Source organism: Oncorhynchus masou, chromosome 15 (assembly GCF_036934945.1).
Source record: "Oncorhynchus masou masou isolate Uvic2021 chromosome 15, UVic_Omas_1.1, whole genome shotgun sequence".
NCBI lineage: Eukaryota > Metazoa > Chordata > Actinopteri > Salmoniformes > Salmonidae > Oncorhynchus > Oncorhynchus masou.
The window spans coordinates 67,045,979-67,066,181 of NC_088226.1; the positions used below are offsets into that span (position 1 = coordinate 67,045,979).

The 20,203-nt window shown below is 47.2% G+C and overlaps 1 pseudogene; it reads right to left on the reverse strand.

The window, feature by feature from the left end:
- Positions 1-20,203, reverse strand: part of LOC135556710 (unconventional myosin-IXAa-like) — a 217,419-nt pseudogene that overhangs the window by 31,157 nt on the left and 166,059 nt on the right.

Genomic DNA, 20,203 nt, shown 5'->3' on the forward strand with positions numbered 1-20,203 from the left:
AGAGTAGGACAGGAAGAGAGCAGGACAGGAAGAGAGCAGGACAATAATAGAGTATGACAGGAAGAGAGTAGGACAGGAAGAGAATAGGACAGTAAGAGAGTAGGACAGGAAGAGAGTAGAGCAGGAAGAGAGTATGACAGGAAGAGAGTAGAGCAGGAAGAGAGTAGGAGAGGGAATACTACAGTTAGATTGAACATTACAACTGACACAGTGCTTACGATCCGGTAGTGTGAATACCGTACAAATGGTGTCATGGCATCTTGTTTTGTACGGAGGGTTGACACTACTATTTCAGCCTGTGTCAACAGTCTGTATCCATGCTAGGGAATGCAGTTTCAACACGGTCCTTGCCACCTGTCTCCTCACATTATCTAAACCAATCAGAAACCCTATAGAGCAGGTACCCTGACATTATCTAAACCAATCAGAAACCCTATAGAGCAGGTACCCTGACATTATCTAAACCAATCAGAAACCCTATAGAGCAGGTACCCTGACATTATCTAAACCAATCAGAGGTGGGGCCAGAACATAGTTGTAAATAATTTGTAGACTGCAAATTGACCGCAAGTCCCAAACAGATATAGTATTTGAAATAAATAGAATAATTTCAAACATGAATTACATTGGGATATGATCACATTTGCCATTCTATTTATGAGTGGGTATACTTGTGAACATATTTCCTTACTAAATTAAAACCCCATTGAGCTGATTTCCTGGTTCTTTTACAGTCATATGTCCAACAACGAATCTAAAAGAAAAAGCCATATCTCAGACTGGCCAATAAAAAGAAAAGTTTGTGATGGGCAAAAGAACACAGACACTGGACAGATGAATTCTGCCTAGAAGGCCAGCATTCCGGAGTCGCTTCTTCACTGTTGAAGTCGAGACTGGTGTTTTGCGGGGACTATTTCATGAAGCTGCCAGATGAGGCCTGGCAGCTCTATATTCTACTCTCCTCTTGCTCAGTTGTGCACCGGGCCTCCCACTGCTCTTTATATTCTGGTTAGAGCCAGTTTGCGCTGTTCTGCGAAGGGAGTAGGACACAGGGTTGTACGAGATCTTCAGTTTCATGGCAATTTCTCACAAAAACAAGAATAGACTAACGAGTTTCAGAAGAAAGTTCTTTGTTTCTGGTCATTTTGAGCCTGTAATCGAACCCACAAATGCTGATGCTCCAGATACTCCACTAGTCTAAAGAAAGCCAGTGTTATTGCCTCTTTAAATCAGAACAACAGTTTTCAACTGTGCTAACATAATTGCAAAACGGTTTTCTAATGACCAATAAGCCTTTTAAAATGATAAACTTGGATTAGCTAACACAACGTTCCATTGGAACACAGGAGTGATGGTTGCTGATAATGGGCCTCTGTACGCCTATGTAGATATTCCATTAGTATATATAAACTCAGCAAATAAATGTCCTCTCACTGTCAATTGCATTTATTTTCAGCAAACTTAACTTGTGTAAATGTTTGTATGAACATAACAAGATTCAACAACTGAGATATGAACTGAACAAGTTCCACAGACATGTGACTAACAGAAATGGAATAATGTGTCCCTGAATAAAGGGGGGGTCCAAATCAAAAGTATTGAGGGAGGCCACCAGCTGCATTAAGTACTGCAGTGCATCTCCTCTTCATGGACTGCATCAGATTTGCCAGTTATTGCTGTGAAATGTTTTCCCACTCTTCCACCAAGGCACCTGCAAGTTCCTGGACATTTCAGGGGGGAATGGCCTTAGCCCTCACCCTCACCCTCCGATGCAACAGGTCCCAGATGTGCTCAATGGGATTGAGATCTGGCTCTTCGCTGGCCATGGCAGAACACTGACATTCCTGTCTTGCAGGAAATCACACACAGTACGAGCAGTATGGCTGGTGGCATTGTCATGCTGGAGGGTCATGTCATGATGAGCCTGGAGGAAGGGTACCGCATGAGGGACGAGGATGTCTTCTCTGTAACGCACAGCGTTGAGATTGCCTGCAATGATAACAAGCTCAGTCCGATGATGCTGTGACACACGGCCCCAGACCATGACAGATCCTCCACCTCCAAATGGATCCCGCTCCAGTGTACAGGCCTCGGTGGAACGCTCATTCCTTTTACGATAAACACGAATCCGACCATCACCCCTGGTGAGACAAAACCGTGACTCGTCAGTGAAGAGCACTTTTTGCCAGTCCTATCTGGTCCAGCGATGGAGGGTTTCTGCCCATAGGATGACGTTGTTGCCGCTGATGTCTGGTGAGGACCTGCCTTACAACAGGCATACAAGCCCCCAGTCCAGCCTCTCTCAGCCTATTGCGGACAGTCTGAACACTGATGGAGGGATTGTGCATTCCTGGTGTAACTCGAGCAGTTGTTGTTGAAATCTCGCTTCTTGTGACGGCCGGCCGCCCAACAACCTGCCCGCTGACCCTATCCCCTCCTCTCTCCTCCAGACCATTTCCGGGGACCTTCTCCCTTACCTCACCTCGCTCATCAACTCATCCCTGACCGCTGGCTACGTCCCTTCCGTCTTCAAGAGAGCGAGAGTTGCACCCCTTCTGAAGAAACCTACACTCGATCCCTCCGATGTCAACAACTACAGACCAGTATCCCTTCTTTCTTTTTCTCCAAAACTCTTGAACGTGCCGTCCTTAGCTCTCCCGCTATCTCTCTCAGAATGACCTTCTTGATCCAAATCAGTCAGGTTTCAAGAGTAGTCATTCAACTGAGACTGCTCTTCTCTGCATCACGGAGGCGCTCCGCACTGCTAAAGCTAACTCTCTCTCCTCTGCTCTCATCCTTCTAGACCTATCGGCTGCCTTCGATACTGTGAACCATCAGATCCTCCTCTCCACCCTCTCCGAGTTGGGCATCTCCGGCGCGGCCCACGCTTGGATTGCGTCCTACCTGACAGGTCGCTCCTACCAGGTGGCGTGGCGAGAATCTGTCTTACTCGCCACGCGCTCTCACCACTGGTGTCCCCCAGGGCTCTGTTCTAGGCCCTCTCCTATTCTCGCTATACACCAAGTCACTTGGCTCTGTCATAACCTCACATGGTCTCTCCTATCATTGCTATGCAGACGACACACAATTAATCTTCTCCTTTCCCCCTTCTGATGACCAGGTGGCGACCTTTCTCTGCATGTCTGGCAGACATATCAGTGTGGATGACGGATCACCACCTCAAGCTGAACCTCGGCAAGACGGAGCTGCTCTTCCTCCCGGGGAAGGACTGCCCGTTCCATGATCTCGCCATCACGGTTGACAACTCCATTGTGTCCTCCTCCCAGAGCGCTAAGAACCTTGGCGTGATCCTGGACAACACCCTGTCGTTCTCAACCAACATCATGGCGGTGGCCCGTTCCTGTAGGTTCATGCTCTACAACATCCGCAGAGTACGACCCTGCCTCACACAGGAAGCGGCGCAGGTCCTAATCCAGGCACTTGTCATCTCCCGTCTGGATTACTGCAACTCGCTGCTGGCTGGGCTCCCTGCCTGTGCCATTAAACCCCTACAACTCATCCAGAACGCCGCAGCCCGTCTGGTGTTCAACCTTCCCAAGTTCTCTCACGTCACCCCGCTCCTCCGCTCTCTCCACTGGCTTCCAGTTGAAGCTCGCATCCGCTACAAGACCATGGTGCTTGCCTACGGAGCTGTGAGGGGAACGAACACCGCAGTACCTCCAGGCTCTGATCAGGCCCTACACCCAAGCAAGGGCACTGCGTTCATCCACCTCTGGCCTGCTCGCTCCCTACCATTGAGGAAGTACAGTTCCCGCTCAGCCCAGTCAAAACTGTTCGCTGCTCTGGCCCCCAATGGTGGAACAAACTCCCTCACGACGCCAGGACAGCCGAGTCAATCACCACCTTCCGGAGACACCTGAAACCCCACCTCTTCAAGGAATACCTAGGATAGGATAAGTAATCCTTCACCACCCCCCCTTAATGATTTAGATGCACTATTGTAAAGTGGCTGTTCCACTGGATGTCAAAGGTGAATTCACCAATTTGTAAGTCGCTCTGGATAAGAGCGTCTGCTAAATGACTTAAATGTAATGTTAAATGTTGTTACCATCCTGTACCTATCCCGCAGGTGTGATGTTCAGATGTACCGATCCTGTGCAGGTGTTGTTACACGTGGTCTGCCACTGCGAGGATGATCAGCCATTCATCCGTACTCCCTGTAGCGCTGTCTTAGGCGTCTCACAGTACGGACACTGCAATTGTCCTGTATGCCTAAGGCATGTTCATGCAGATGAGCAGGGACCCTGGGCATTTTTTTGTGTGTTTTTCAGAGTCAGTAGAAATGCCTCTTTAGTGTCCTAAGTTTTCATAACTGTGACCTTAATTGCCTACCATCTGTAAGCTGTCTTAACGACCGTTCCACAGGTGCATGTTCGTTAATTGTTTATGTTTTTTAAAATTTATTTTACCTTTATTTAACCAGGCAAGTCAGTTAAGAACAAATTCTTATTTTCAATGACGGCCTGGGAACAGTGGGTTAACTGCCTGTTCAGGGGCAGAACGACAGATTTGTACCTTGTCAGCTCGGGGTTTGAACTAACCTTCCGGTTACTAGTCCAACGCTCTAACAGTGGTTAGAGCGTTGGACTAGTAACCGGAAGGTTGCGAGTTCAAACCCTTCCACCCCATGGTTCATTGAACAAGCATGGGAACAGTGTTTATACCCTTTACAATGAAGATCTGTGAAGTTATTTGGATTTTTATGAATTATCTTTGAAAGACAGGGTCCTGAAAAAGGGACCTTTCTTTTTTTGCTGAGTTTATGTATATATATATATGGGCACCGGTTAGTCGAGGTAATTGAGGTATGTCCAAACTTTTGACTGGTACTGTATGTATGTATGTATGTATGTATGTATGTATGTATGTATGTATGTATGTATGTATGTATGTATGTATGTATGTATGTATGTATGTATGTATGTATGTATGTATGTATGTATGTATGTATATATGTATGTATATATATATATATATACAGTACCAGTCAAAAGTTTGGACATACCTCAATTACCTCGACTAACCGGTGCCCATTGACACTGTACAGGTCCCCTGTATATACCGTTGAAGTCGAAAGTTTACATACACTTAAGTTGGAATCATTAAAACTTGTTTTTCAACCACTCCACAAATTTCTTGTTAACAAACTATAGTTTTGACAAGTCTGCTAGGACATTCTCTTTGTGCATGACACAAGTCATTTTTCCAATTGTTTACAGACAGATTATTTCACTCATAATTCACTGTATCTCAATTCTAGTGGGTCAGAAGTTTACATACACAAAGTTGAATGTGCCTTTAAACAGCTTGGAACATTTCAGAAAACAATGTCATGTCCTTTGAAGCTTCTGATAGACTAATTTACATATTTTGAGTCAATTGGAGGTGTACCTGTGGATGTATTTCAAGGCCTACTTTCAAACCCAGTGCCTCTTTGCTTGACATCATGGGAAAATCAAAAGAAATCAGCCAAATTTTGATTCATCCTTGGGAGCAATTTCCAAATGCCTGAAGGTACCACGTTCATCTGTACAAACAATAGTACGCAAGTATAAACAATATGGGACCATGCCATCATACCGCTCAGGAAGGAGACGAGTTGTGTCCTAGAGATGAACGTACTTTGGTGCGAAAAGTGCAAATCAATCCCAGAACAACAGCAAAGGACCTTGTGAAGATGCTGGAGGAAACAGGTACAAAAGTATCTATGTCCACTGTATAAAACAAGTCCTATATCGGCATAACCTGAAAGGCCGCTCAGCAAGGAAGAAGCCATGGCTCCAAAACCGTCATAAAAAAGCCATGGAGCAGAGACCCAAATGTCTGCAGTTTTTTTTATATGATATCTGAGTGAGAGGAACTAACAAAAGCAATGGGAGACCCACTGGTTACTACAAGATAGATAGCTGGCCACTAGACTAAATTACCAAACTAGACTAAATTACCAAACTCGACTAAATTACCAATCTAGACTAAATGACCAAGCTAGACTAAATAACCAATCTAGACTAAATGACCAAGCTAGACTAAATAACCAATCTAGACTAAATGACCAAGCTAGACTAAATTATCAATCTAGACAAAATGACCAAGCTAGACAAAATGACCAAGCTAGACTAAATGACCAAGCTAGACTAAATAACCAATCTAGACTAAATGACCAAGCTAGACTAAATTATCAATCTAGACAAAATGACCAAGCTAGACAAAATGACCAAGCTAGACTAAATTACCAAGCTTGACTAAATTACCAAGCTAGACTAAATTACCAAACTACACTAAATTACCAAGCTAGACTAAATTACCAAGCTAGACTAAATTACCAAGCTAGACTAAATTACCAAGCTAGACTAAATTACCAATCTAGACTAAATGACCAAGCTAGACTAAATGACCAAGCTAGACTAAATGACCAATCTAGACTAAATGACCAAGCTAGACTAAATTATCAATCTAGACAAAATGACCAATCTAGACTAAATTACCAAGCTAGACAAAATGACCAAGCTAGACTAAATGACCAATCTAGACTAAATGACCAACCTAGACTAAATGATCAATCTAGACTAAATAACCAATCTAGACTAAATGACCAAGCTAGACTAAATTACCAATCTAGACTAAATGACCAAGCTAGACTAAATGACCAAACTCGACTAAATTATCAATCTAGACAAAATTACCAAGCTAGACAAAATTATCAATCTAGACAAAATGACCAAGCTAGACAAAATGACCAAGCTAGACAAAATGACCAAGCTAGACAAAATGACCAAGCTAGACTAAATTACCAAGCTAGACTAAATTACCAAGCTAGACTAAATTACCAAACTTGACTAAATTACCAAACTACACGAAATTACCAAAATAGATTAAATTACCAAGCTAGACTAAATTACCAAACTGGACTAAATTACCAAACTAGACTAAATTACCAATCTAGACTAAATTACCAAACTACACTAAATTACCAAGCTTGACTAAATTACCAATATAAAAAAATGTCAGCTGACATTCATTGACATTTCGAAATTGCACCTTATGTATTCTAGTATTCTAATCTTCAACAGGAAGTTGAGACACCAGGGGGGAGGGACTGATCTGAGGGCCATCCCTGGTATAGACAGTCCTTTGACCATATCTCTGCCATCCCTCCCTGGTCTACTTTAACTGGTGTAGTACCCTGCCAATCATACCTGTGTCCAGCCCCTGCCGCAGCTCTTTGATCTTATTGGTGGAGCCAGACTTCCTGAAGATGCCCTCCGTGTAGAGGCCGTGCATCTCGATGTAGTTGATGAGCTTCTCCACCACCAGGGGCACGGTCCTCTCCTCGCTGGTCAGGCGAGACACCTCCACGCCAAACTGCCTGGACGACAGCTCCAGGTCGTACTGATAGGGAAAAACACAAACGCGGATGGAAGGACGGACACACATGTACGGACGGAAGTGAGAAGCACAGACAGACCAATATATAACATGGAGGAACAGAGAGAGAGAAAAATTGTGGTGTAAAACATTTAATGGGCATTTGCATATGTAAACACTCCAACATCCGTTATTAGGAATGTAAGAAAAAGCCATCGAGCGAATAGTCTCCTCTTTACATCATTGGGAAGAATGACATGGTTTGTTGATCGTTATCCTTATCCCTCCTTTCCATTGTCAGTAATGTACACTTGCACACTATAAAATAGTCTCTTACCTTTTTGCTACATTTGGTGGTCATCCTGGAGCAGCACTTTCTATGGCAGGCGTACCGACACACTGCAGTAGAGGACACAACAGAGACAGAACCATCTGCTAACCTTACAACGTTCTGAAAACGTTCCATGTCCAACCCCTGGTCAGTCAACAACCAACAACCTGTATACCCTAACCTTTCTGCAACATTCCAACAACGTTCCAACATTGTTCAGTGTCCAACCTCTTGGTCAAGAATAGTGCACTAAATATGGAAGAAGGGTCTGTTTGGAATCAATACTTAGAGAAAGTATGGAGGAATGGAATGCATAGTTAGAGCATGGAGGAATGTAATGCATAGTTAGAGTATGGAGGAATGGAATGCATAGTTAGAGTATGGAGGAATGGAATGCATAGTTAGAGTATGGAGGAATGGAATGCATAGTTAGAGCATGGAGGAATGGAATGCATAGTTAGAGTATGGAGGAATGGAATGCATAGTTAGAGCATGGAGGAATGGAATGCATAGTTAGAGTATGGAGGAATGGAATGCATAGTTAGAGTATGGAGGAATGGAATGCATAGTTAGAGTATGGAGGAATGGAATGCATAGTTAGAGTATGGAGGAATGGAATGCATAGTTAGAGTATGGAGGAATGGAATGCATAGTTAGAGTATGGAGGAATGGAACATAGTTAGAGTATGGAGGAATGGAATGCATAGTTAGAGTATGGAGGAATGGAATGCATAGTTAGAGTATGGAGGAATGGAATGCATAGTTCAAGTATGGAGGACATAACAATATAGAAGATTTATGACAAGAGCTGGAACACCATTTTTTAAATTATTTTTATTTAAGTAAATATATATATTTAACTTTTATTTAACTAGGCAAGTTGGTTAAGAACAAATTCTAATTTACAATGACGGCCTACCCCGGCCAAACCCAGATGATGCTGAGCCAATTGTGCGCCGCCCTATGGGACTCCCAATCACGTCCGGAGCCTGGAATCGAACCAGGGAATGTAGTGACACCTCTTGCACTGAGATGCAGTGCCATTTAAGAGGCAGCAAGCACAGTGTGTGTGTGTGTGTGTGTGTGTGTGTGTGTGTGTGTGTGTGTGTGTGTGTGTGTGTGCTCACGTTTGCAGACGCAGGCCCTGTCCATCATCCAGATAAGAGAGGAGCAGTACTCGCAGTAGGTGGGGATGCTGTACTGGGTGGACTTGAAGATGTGGCCGTTGTGCTCCTCAACCTGCAGAGGGCGATAGAGGGGCTCAGCTCAGTTTGCCATAAAGATACAGCCAAACATCACATTAGAAACTTAGTGTAGAGATATAGTATAGAATACCCAGTCAAAGAAAGATGGAGGACTCACAATGTCAGGTTCCTTTTTCCTCCTCTTCTTACGTTCTGGTTTGGAGGCCTGAGAGAACAGCAGACAGACGGACAGATCAGTGAGAGAACAGGAGGCAGACGGACAGATCAGTGAGAGAACAGGAGGCAGACGGACAGATCAGTGAGAGAACAGGAGACAGATCAGTGAGAGAACAGGAGACAGATCAGTGAGAGAACAGGAGACAGATCAGTGAGAGAACAGGAGACAGATCAGTGAGAGAACAGGAGGCAGACGGACAGATCAGTGAGAGAACAGGAGGCAGATCAGTGAGAGAACAGGAGACAGATCAGTGAGAGAACAGGAGACAGATCAGTGAGAGAACAGGAGACAGATCAGTGAGAGAACAGGAGACAGATCAGTGAGAGAACAGGAGACAGATCAGTGAGAGAACAGGAGACAGATCAGTGAGAGAACAGGAGACAGACGGACAGATCAGTGAGAGAACAGGAGACAGATCAGTGAGAGAACAGGAGACAGATCAGTGAGAGAACAGGAGGCAGACGGACAGATCAGTGAGAGAACAGGAGGCAGACGGACAGATCAGTGAGAGAACAGGAGGCAGACGGACAGATCAGTGAGAGAACAGGAGACAGATCAGTGAGAGAACAGGAGACAGATCAGTGAGAGAACAGGAGACAGATCAGTGAGAGAACAGGAGACAGACCAGTGAGAGAACAGGAGACAGATCAGTGAGAGAACAGGAGGCAGATCAGTGAGAGAACAGGAGGCAGATCAGTGAGAGAACAGGAGACAGACCAGTGAGAGAACAGGAGGCAGATCAGTGAGAGAACAGGAGGCAGATCAGTGAGAGAACAGGAGACAGATCAGTGAGAGAACAGGAGACAGATCAGTGAGAGAACAGGAGACAGATCAGTGAGAGAACAGGAGACAGATCAGTGAGAGAACAGGAGACAGATCAGTGAGAGAACAGGAGACAGATCAGTGAGAGAACAGGAGACAGATCAGTGAGAGAACAGGAGACAGATCAGTGAGAGAACAGGAGACAGATCAGTGAGAGAACAGGAGACAGATCAGTGAGAGAACAGGAGACAGATCAGTGAGAGAACAGGAGACAGATCAGTGAGAGAACAGGAGGCAGACGGACAGATTTATCCATCCATCCAGCCACTCACCACACCCATACGTCCAACATGCCATACGACTGTTAAGGGATTTTTGAAAAAAGTACAAGCTAAATAAACCACACACACACACACACACACACACACACACACACACACACACACACACACACACACACACACACACACACACACACACACACACACACACACACACACACACACACACACACACACACACACACACACACACACACACACAGCCCAAAACCTTCCACCCCTACACACACCCACCCACCCACACACACACAGACAGCCCAAACCCTTCCACACACCCCAAACCTTTCCACCCACACACACACCCAGCCCAAACCATTCCACCCCTACACACACACACACACACACACACACACACACACACCCAAACCCTTCCACCCGTACACATATAAGAACCCACACTACCTTGATGATGGTGCCGTCCATGGGCTTGTACTCGGTCATGAACTCATCCAGGAAGACCTTGAAGGTGTTGACCCAGACCTTGACGGGCGACTCGCTCCAGTCCCTCTGTTCCAGCCGCATGCTCTTCTCCAGGATGTGTTCAAACAGGGCGTACAGGTCCTTATAGCGGATACTCTTACCGTCATCCATCTTGGAGGAGAGGGACAGGGGGAGAAGAAGGAGAGAGGGACAGGGGAGGAGGAGGAGAGAGGGATAGGGAGAGGAGGAGGAGAGAGGGACAGGGGAGGAGGAGGAGAGAGGGACAGGGGAGGAGGAGGAGAGAGGGATAGGGAGGAGGAGGAGGAGAGAGGGACAGGGGAGGAGGAGGAGAGAGGGATAGGGGAGGAGGAGGAGAGAGGGATAGGGAGAGGAGGAGGAGAGAGGGATAGGGAGAGGAGGAGGAGAGAGGGATAGGGAGAGGAGGAGGAGAGAGGGACAGGGGAGGAGGAGGAGAGAGGGATAGGGAGAGGAGGGAGGGGAGAGAGGGATAGGGAGAGGAGGAGAGGAGGGACAGGGGAGGAGGAGGAGGGACAGGGGAGGGAGAGGGATAGGGAGAGGGAGGAGGAGGGAGGGAGAGGGATAGGGAGAGGAGGAGGGGAGAGAGGGGAGGGACAGGGGAGGAGGAGGAGAGAGGGATAGGGAGAGGAGGAGGAGAGAGGGACAGGGGAGGAGGAGGAGAGGGGAGGGATAGGGAGAGGGGGAGGAGGAGAGAGGGATAGGGAGAGGAGGAGGAGAGGGGGAGGGACAGGGGAGGAGGAGGAGAGGGGACAGGGGGGAGGAGGAGGAGGGGGAGAGGGGATAGGGAGAGGAGGAGGAGAGGGACAGGGGAGGAGGAGGAGAGAGGGATAGGGGGAGAAGGAGGAGAGAGGGACATGCAGGGACATGCAATTGATTACAGTATTACTATGTAAAGTAGTATGGAAGACAGAGATAATGATTACAGTATTACTATGTAAAGTAGTATGGAAGACAGAGATAATGATTACAGTATTACTATGTAAAGTAGTATGGGAGATAATGATTACAGTATTACTATGTAAAGTAGTATGTAAAGACAGAGATAATGATTACACTATTACTATGTAAAGTAGTATGTAAAGACAGAGATGAGGAAGGACATGGAAGTAGAAAGGAGGCCAGACGACAAACATTGATTTATGTGCTACAATAGGCTCAGCCACTGTCTGAGGAAAAAGCCTTGTGTGGTCACTGACGGTTGTCATTAGAGTGGCCAGCACCCAAGTGGGAATAGAACCCCTAGTGTGAACCGTAACCATATAAACCGACAATACGCCATGGCCATAGTGGTACTCACAGCCAGGGCGGTGGAGTAGGAGTTGAAGATGTTGAGGCGGAACTCCTTCAGAGCTTTCTTGAAGACCACGTCCACCAAGGTGTCCTTCTGACAGTCCTCCGAGTCCAGGTCACTAATCTGTAATAATATCAGAGTCCAGGTCACTGATCTGTAATAATATCAGAGTCCAGATCACTGATCTGTAATAATATCAGAGTCCAGATCACCGATCTGTAATAATATCAGAGTCCAGATCACTGATCTGTAATAATATCAGAGTCCAGATCACTGATCTGTAATAATATCAGAGTCCAGATCACTGATCTGTAATAATATCAGAGTCCAGATCACTGATCTGTAATAATATCAGAGTCCAGATCACTGATCTGTAATAATATCAGAGTCCAGATCACTGATCTGTAATAATATCAGAGTCCAGATCACTGATCTGTAATAATATCAGAGTCCAGATCACTGATCTGTATAAATATCAGAGTCCAGATCACTGATCTGTAATAATATCAGAGTCCAGATCACTGATCTGTAATAATATCAGAGTCCAGATCACTGATCTGTAATAATATCAGAGTCCAGATCACTGATCTGTAATAATATCAGAGTCCAGATCACTGATCTGTAATAATATCAGAGTCCAGATCACTGATCTGCAATAATATCAGAGTCCAGATCACTGATCTGTAATAATATCAGAGTCCAGGTCACTGATCTGTAATAATATCAGAGTCCAGGTCACTGATCTGTAATAATATCAGAGTCCAGATCACTGATCTGTAATAATATCAGAGTCCAGATCACTGATCTGTAGTAATATGGTCATAATAAATACAGGTTCCCCTCATCAAACCAATAGTCTTCATGACTAACAGTATGTGGCTGCTGTGTAAATATGTTGTGACTAATGTGTTATACGGTGTAGTACAGTGGTCCCCAAACGGTCGATGGCGATCGACTGGTCGATCTGTAAGGCATTCATAGTCCATCGAAAAAACAAAACAAAGATAAAGCCTTGCATTCCTACTTTTTTCTGTGTCGTTGGCAGTAGGTGCACTTGTTTCAGCTGTCCTGTGTGCCGGGTAGGTGAAGTGTTCCCATTGTGAACCATTTCATGTGTCTGACGGTACAAACTCTGCGTACTCGGAGTGCCCGAAGAGCAAATCAGGTGAACCAACAGGCCTACCACTGTCCTATCAGATTGCTCAGATCACCGTGTCTGCAGCTTCCCACTGTCCAATCAGATGGCTCAGATCACCGTGTCTGCAGCTTCCCACTGTCCTATCAGATTGCTCAGATCACCGTGTCTGCAGCTTCCCACTGTCCTATCAGATTGCTCAGATCACCGTGTCTGCAGCTTCCCACTGTCCAATCAGAAGGCTCAGATCACCGTGTCTGCAGCTTCCCACTGTCCTATCAGATTGATCAGATCACCGTGTCTGCAGCTTCCCACTGTCCTATTAGATTGCTCAGGTCACCGTGTCTGCAGCTTCCCACTGTCCTATCAGATTGCTCAGATCACCGTGTCTGCAGCTTCCCACTGTCCAATCAGATTGCTCAGGTCACCGTGTCTCCAGCTTCCCACTGTCCTATCAGATTGCTCAGATCACCGTGTCTGCAGCTTCCCACTGTCCTATCAGATTGCTCAGATCACCGTGTCTGCAGCTTCCCACTGTCCTATCAGAAGGCTCAGATCACCGTGTCTGCAGCTTCCCACTGTCCTATCAGATTGATCAGATCACCGTGTCTGCAGCTTCCCACTGTCCTATCAGATTGCTCAGATCACCGTGTCTGCAGCTTCCCACTGTCCTATCAGAAGGCTCAGGTCACCGTGTCTGCAGCTTCCCACTGTCCTATCAGATTGCTCAGATCACCGTGTCTGCAGCTTCCCACTGTCCTATCAGATTGATCAGGTCACCGTGTCTGCAGCTTCCCACTGTCCAATCAGATTGCTCAGATCACCGTGTCTGCAGCTTCCCACTGTCCTATCAGATTGCTCAGATCACCGTGTCTGCAGCTTCCCACTGTCCTATCAGATTGATCAGATCACCGTGTCTGCAGCTTCCCACTGTCCAATCAGAAGGCTCAGATCACCGTGTCTGCAGCTTCCCACTGTCCTATCAGATTGCTCAGATCACCGTGTCTGCAGCTTCCCACTGTCCTATCAGATTGATCAGATCACCGTGTCTGCAGCTTCCCACTGTCCTATCAGATTGCTCAGATCACCGTGTCTGCAGCTTCCCACTGTCCTATCAGATTGCTCAGATCACCGTGTCTGCAGCTTCCCACTGTCCTATCAGAAGGCTCAGATCACCGTGTCTGCAGCTTCCCACTGTCCAATCAGAAGGCTCAGATCACCGTGTCTGCAGCTTCCCACTGTCCTATCAGATTGCTCAGATCACCGTGTCTGCAGCTTCCCACTGTCCTATCAGAAGGCTCAGATCACCGTGTCTGCAGCTTCCTCGATACAGTGACATTTCAAAACGTCTAAAACCATGACTAGAGAGAGACTGTCAGCGAATACAACAAAAGAGCTGATGTTTTTATGAGTTTATGTTTAACACTTTGTGTTCAACACTTTGTACGACATGAAATGCGCTTCTCCACTCACACTGAAACCGGCACAGCAGCTTCAATGAATAAATAGCAAAGCGTGTTGACAGGCTTTGTTATTTTATATATATATATATATAAAGGAATATTTCACTTTCTCTGGTCATAGAAGGAACAACATGAATTTGTGCATGAGGCAGAAATAATGTGGTGTGAATTGAGTTTCGCCATTAGCTAGAAGGCAGTCTCCCCCCTCAGTGCCTCCCCTCAGTGCCCCCCCTCAGTGTCGGAGGAGGGGGGAGAGGGACCGTCCGATGGCGAGAGACAGACCCTCCGATGCAGGCACCATCAGCCCAATAAAATAAAACTAATTATTTCACTGTATTTCACTAATTATTTCACTCAGATGTGCCTCACAAGTAATACAAAACTATATGATTATTATTATAATATCACAGAACTGTTTTTAATAGGTTCATGTTGCACATGCTTACATATTTAAGTCATGTTTCAAAATAATTCTGACCGGTAGATCTCAGCCTCCATTTTGAATCAGAAAGTGATCTTGATTGGTCACCACTGGTGTACTACAATACAGTACTGCTGTGTTGGTGACCACTGGTGTACTACAATACAGTACTGCTGTGTTGGTGACCACTGGTGTAGTACAATACAGTACGGCTGTGTTGGTGACCACTGGTGTACTACAATACAGTACTGCTGTGTTGGTGACCACTGGTGTACTACAATACAGTACTGCTGTGTTGGTGACCACTGGTGTAGTACAATACAGTACGGCTGTGTTGGTGACCACTGGTGTACTACAATACAGTACTGCTGTGTTGGTGACCACTGGTGTAGTACAATACAGTACTGCTGTGTTGGTGACCACTGGTGTACTACAATACAGTACTGCTGTGTTGGTGACCATTGGTGTAGTACAATACAGTACTGCTGTGTTAGTGACCACTGGTGTACTACAATACAGTACTGCTGTGTTGGTGACCATTGGTGTAGTACAATACAGTACTGCTGTGTTAGTAACCACTGGTAAACTACAATACAGTACTGCTGTGTTGGTGACCACTGGTGTACTACAATACAGTACTGCTGTGTTGGTGACCATTGGTGTACTACAATACAGTACTGCTGTGTTGGTGACCATTGGTGTAGTACAATACAGTACTGCTGTGTTAGTGACCATTGGTGTACTACGACGTGGATGTTGATTATGGCAGCCCCCAGCAACTCTGATTCAGAGGGTTAAATGTGAAAGACACATTTCAGTTGAAGGCATTCAGTTGTAAAACTGACCAGGTATCCCCTTTCTATGTGAGTGAATGTGTGTGTACACGTCTGTGTGTGTTCCATATTCATTACGAAACCAACAAGTGTTGTAAGAATATGTACACCTGTCTGCCTGCCTGCCTGTGTTTCTTTCTACCAGTCTGCCTGTCTCTCTGTTTCCCTCTGCCTGTCTGTCTCTCTGTTTCACTCTGCCTGCCTGTCTGTCTACCAGTCTGCCTGTCTCTCTGTTTCCCTCTGCCTGTCTGTCTGTCTACCAGTCTTCCTGTCTCTCTGTTTCCCTCTGTCTGCCTGTCCCTCTGCCTGTCTGTCTCTCTGTTTCCCTCTGCCTGTCTGTCTCTCTGTTTCCCTCTGCCTGTCTGTCTCTCTGTTTCCCTCTGCCTGTCTGTCTCTCTGTTTCCCGTCTCTCTGTTTCCCTCTGCCTGCCTGTCTGTCTCTCTGTTTCCCTCTGCCTGTCTGTATCTCTCTGTTTCCCTCTGCCTGCCTGTCTGTCTACCAGTCTGTCTGTCTCTCTGTTTCCCTCTGCCTGCCTGTCTGTCTCTCTGTTTCCCTCTGCCTGCCTATCTGTCTATCTGTTTCCCTCTGCCTGTCTGTCTCTCTGCTTCCCTCTGCCTGTCTGTCTCTCTGCTTCCCTCTGCCTGTCTGTCTCTCTGCTTCCCTCTGCCTGTCTGTCTCTCTGCTTCCCTCTGCCTGTCTGTCTCTCTGTTTCCCTCTGTCTGTCTGTCTCTCTGTTTCCCTCTGCCTGTCTGTCTCTCTCTTTCCCTCTGCCTGCCTGTCTGTCTACCAGTCTGTCTGTCTCTCTGTTTCCCTCTGCCTGTCTGTCTCTCTGTTTCCCTCTGCCTGTCTGTCTCTCTGTTTCCCTCTGCCTGCCTGTCTGTCTACCAGTCTGTCTGTCTCTCTGTTTCCCTCTGCCTGCCTGTCTGTCTACCAGTCTGTCTGTCTATCTGTTTCCCTCTGCCAGTCTATCTGTTTCCCTCTGCCAGTCTGTCTGTCTCTCTGTTTCCCTCTACCTGTCTGTACCTACCTTCTTCATGAGGAAGTCGTTCATGCTCCTGTAGTCGTGGGTGCTGGTGAGGATGTGCAGCGCGTCGTTCCCCCACTGGGCGGGCTCTAGGACCACGCTGCTGATCTTGACGCTGCGCCTCCGCCTCACTTTGGGAGAGGGCTCCTTGTTCTCCTTGGTCTCCCGTCCCCTGGCCCCCATCAGGTTGGGACTGTGGGGGGGAGACGTTGTTCCGTCTGAACCCGCCACGGTCATAAAGATATAGTAGGGATGTTGTGAAGACAATTGTTTCTATTTAAGCAATAAGGCCCGAGGGGGTGTGGTATATGACCAATATACCACGGCCAAGGGCTGTTCTTAGGCACGACGCAACGCAGAGGGACTGAATACAGCCCTTAGCCGTGGTAAATTGGCAATATAACACAGACCCCCCGAGGTGCCTTATTGCTATTATAAAATTGGTTACCAATGTAATTAGAGCAGTAAAAATACGTGTTTTCACATCCGTGGTTTACGGTCTGATATTCCATAGCTGTCAACCAATCAGCATTCAACCCTAGTTCATAATTTGTTTTTCGTCTTATTGTTGAGATGAGAAATCCGCAGTGTAACCTAATATCACATGTCCAGTGTTATGAAACACAACAGAAGTATATTGTCCTTCTTCCCAACCCCTCTGGATAAAGCAGGACAAAGTGTCTTACCAATCTTGTCAGTGCTGTCTCTCTGTGTGGACTGCTGCTTGTCTCTAGACAGCTTCTTCTCTGCATGCTTGGTCTTGCCCCAGAACCGTATCTTCCCTCGTACTCTGCTGCAACACACAGTCACACAGCTTAGAAGACTCCTGTGTAAACAGACTAGTACCCTTGTCACACTAGTTGCTGAAACAGTGCTGGAAAGGACAATAATATACAGAGACAACTCCGAGCCAGAACAGTCCTGGTGCATCTGCTCGGCCCGATCTAAATATATATATATATATCAAAAAAAGGTACACAATACAATCTTCTTTGTGCGTCTGCAGAATGATTGCGTCTGGCTCATACATGATTTATTTAACCTTAATTTAACTAGGCAAGTCAGTTAAGAACAAATTATTATTTACAATGACGGCCTACCGGGGAACAGGGGGTTAACTGCCTTGTTCAGGGGCAGAACGACAGATTTTTATCTTGTCAGCTCAGGGAATCGATTGAGCAACCTTACTAATTCAACGCGCTAACCTCGAGGCTACCTGCCACCCCGTATGGGCTATGGGATATAGAGGGAGGGAGGGAGGGAGGGAGGGAGGGAGGGAGGGAGGGAGGGAGGGGAGGGAGGGAGGGAGGGAGGGAGGGAGGGAAGCTACCTTCCATCCTGTATGGGCTATAGAGGGAGGGAGGGAGGGAGGGAGGGAGGGAGGGAGGGAGGGAGGGAGGGAGGGAGGGAGGGTATGGGCTATAGGGAGGGAGGGGGGACAGGGAGGGAGACAGGGAGGGAGACAGGGAGACAGGGAGACAGGGAGGGAGACAGGGAGGGAGACAGGGAGGGAGGGAGGGAGGGAGGGAGGGAGAAGCTTCCATCCTGTATGGGCTATAGAGGGAGGGAGGGAGGGAGGGAGGGAGGGAGGGAGGGACAGGGAGGGAGGGAGGGAGGGAGACAGGAGGGAGGGAGGGAGGGAGGGAGGGAGGGAGGGAGGGAGGGGAGGGAGGGAGGGAGGGAGGGAGGGAGGGAGGGAGGGAGAAGCTACCTTCCTTCCTGTATGGGCTATAGAGGGAGGGAGACAGGGAGACAGGGAGGGAGACAGGGAGGGAGACAGGGAGACAGGGAGACAGGGAGGGAGACAGGGAGGGAGGGAGGGAGGGAGGGAGGGAGACAGGGAGGGAGGGAGGGAGGGAGGGAGGGAGGGAGGGAGGGAGGGAGGGAGGGAGGGAGGGAGGGAGGGAGGGAGGGAAGCTACCTTCCATCCTGTATGGGCTATAGAGGGGGAGAGGGAGGGAGACAGGGAGACAGGGAGGGAGACAGGGAGGGAGACAGGGAGGGAGACAGGGAGGGAGGGGAGGGAGGGAGGGAGGGAGGGAGACAGGGAGGGAGGGAGGGAGGGAGGGAGGGAGGGAGGGAGGGAGGGAGGGAGGAGCTACCTTCCATCCTGTATGGGCTATAGAGGGAGGGAGGGAGGGAGGGAGGGAGGGAGGGAGGGAGGGAGGAGCTACCTTCCATCCTGTATGGGCTATAGAGGGAGGGAGGGAGGGAGGGAGGGAGAGAGACAGGGAGACAGGGAGGGAGGGAGGGAGGGAGGGAGGGAGGAGCTACCTTCCATCCTGTATGGGCTATAGAGACAGGGAGACAGGGAGACAGGGAGGGAGGGAGGGAGGGAGGGAGGGAGGGGCTACCTTCCATCCTGACTGGATGTCTTCCTAAGCGCTGCTACCTTTCCCAGGTCCCCTGAAGACATGGTCTTATGGATGCTCTTCTGCACTTCCTTGTGAGCAGCCTGGGAGAATGGAAGGGAAGACTTTTATTACCCAACATATGACAGCGCAACATTTTCAATGTTCAACGAGTCGGCATCAAAGGCTCAGGCTATTTTTCCATGGTGTTATGAGTCATATCCTGAAGCGGGAAAAGATGGCGAGAGAGGTGACCCATTTGAGACAGAATATACATTTTTTACAATATCAGACTTGAATGTCAATACACCCATGTTCCTATCGCATCACTCGTTCCGCCTGCACAGAACAACAACTAACAGTCTATAAAAAAACGGACATATTTACATATTGAGACGTACAGTAGACGTACAGACATAGATAGTACAACATATTTTCTGAGAAAACGACTAAACTAGAAGAGATGTGAGTGGGTGAGAGAGAGCTCATGCTCTCAGAAAGACGTGGAAGGGGAAATAGAATGGTGTGTCAATGGTTCTGGGTTAAAGGTTCCAGCATGCAACACTCTCCGCCCTCCTGGCTATGACTAGTTGCACTAACCTGAACCCAGATCTGTTTGTGATGACCATTAGAGTTAGCGAGACAGCCCAAACAGTTCTGAGATCAGGTTTAGAGGAGAGTGACATGGCATTTTTCCCTCTTCCCGATACTTTCATTTATTTTATTTTATTGATCCTGTATTTTGACAGGAAGTCATACTGATGCTAGGTTCTATTTCACAGATGAGCCCTGCAGAAATACATCAAACACATACAATATAACAAAACACATGAAGAAAAGAAACCAGACACATTAATCATCAACATAGAGATGGTGACTCTGAAGTGACCAAAGAGGGATCAGAACACCTCATTTCAGAGAGCTCTGGACGTCGTTCCACATAAAGGCCGTTACGTAAAACTCGAAGCAGCCATTGTGGTCAGA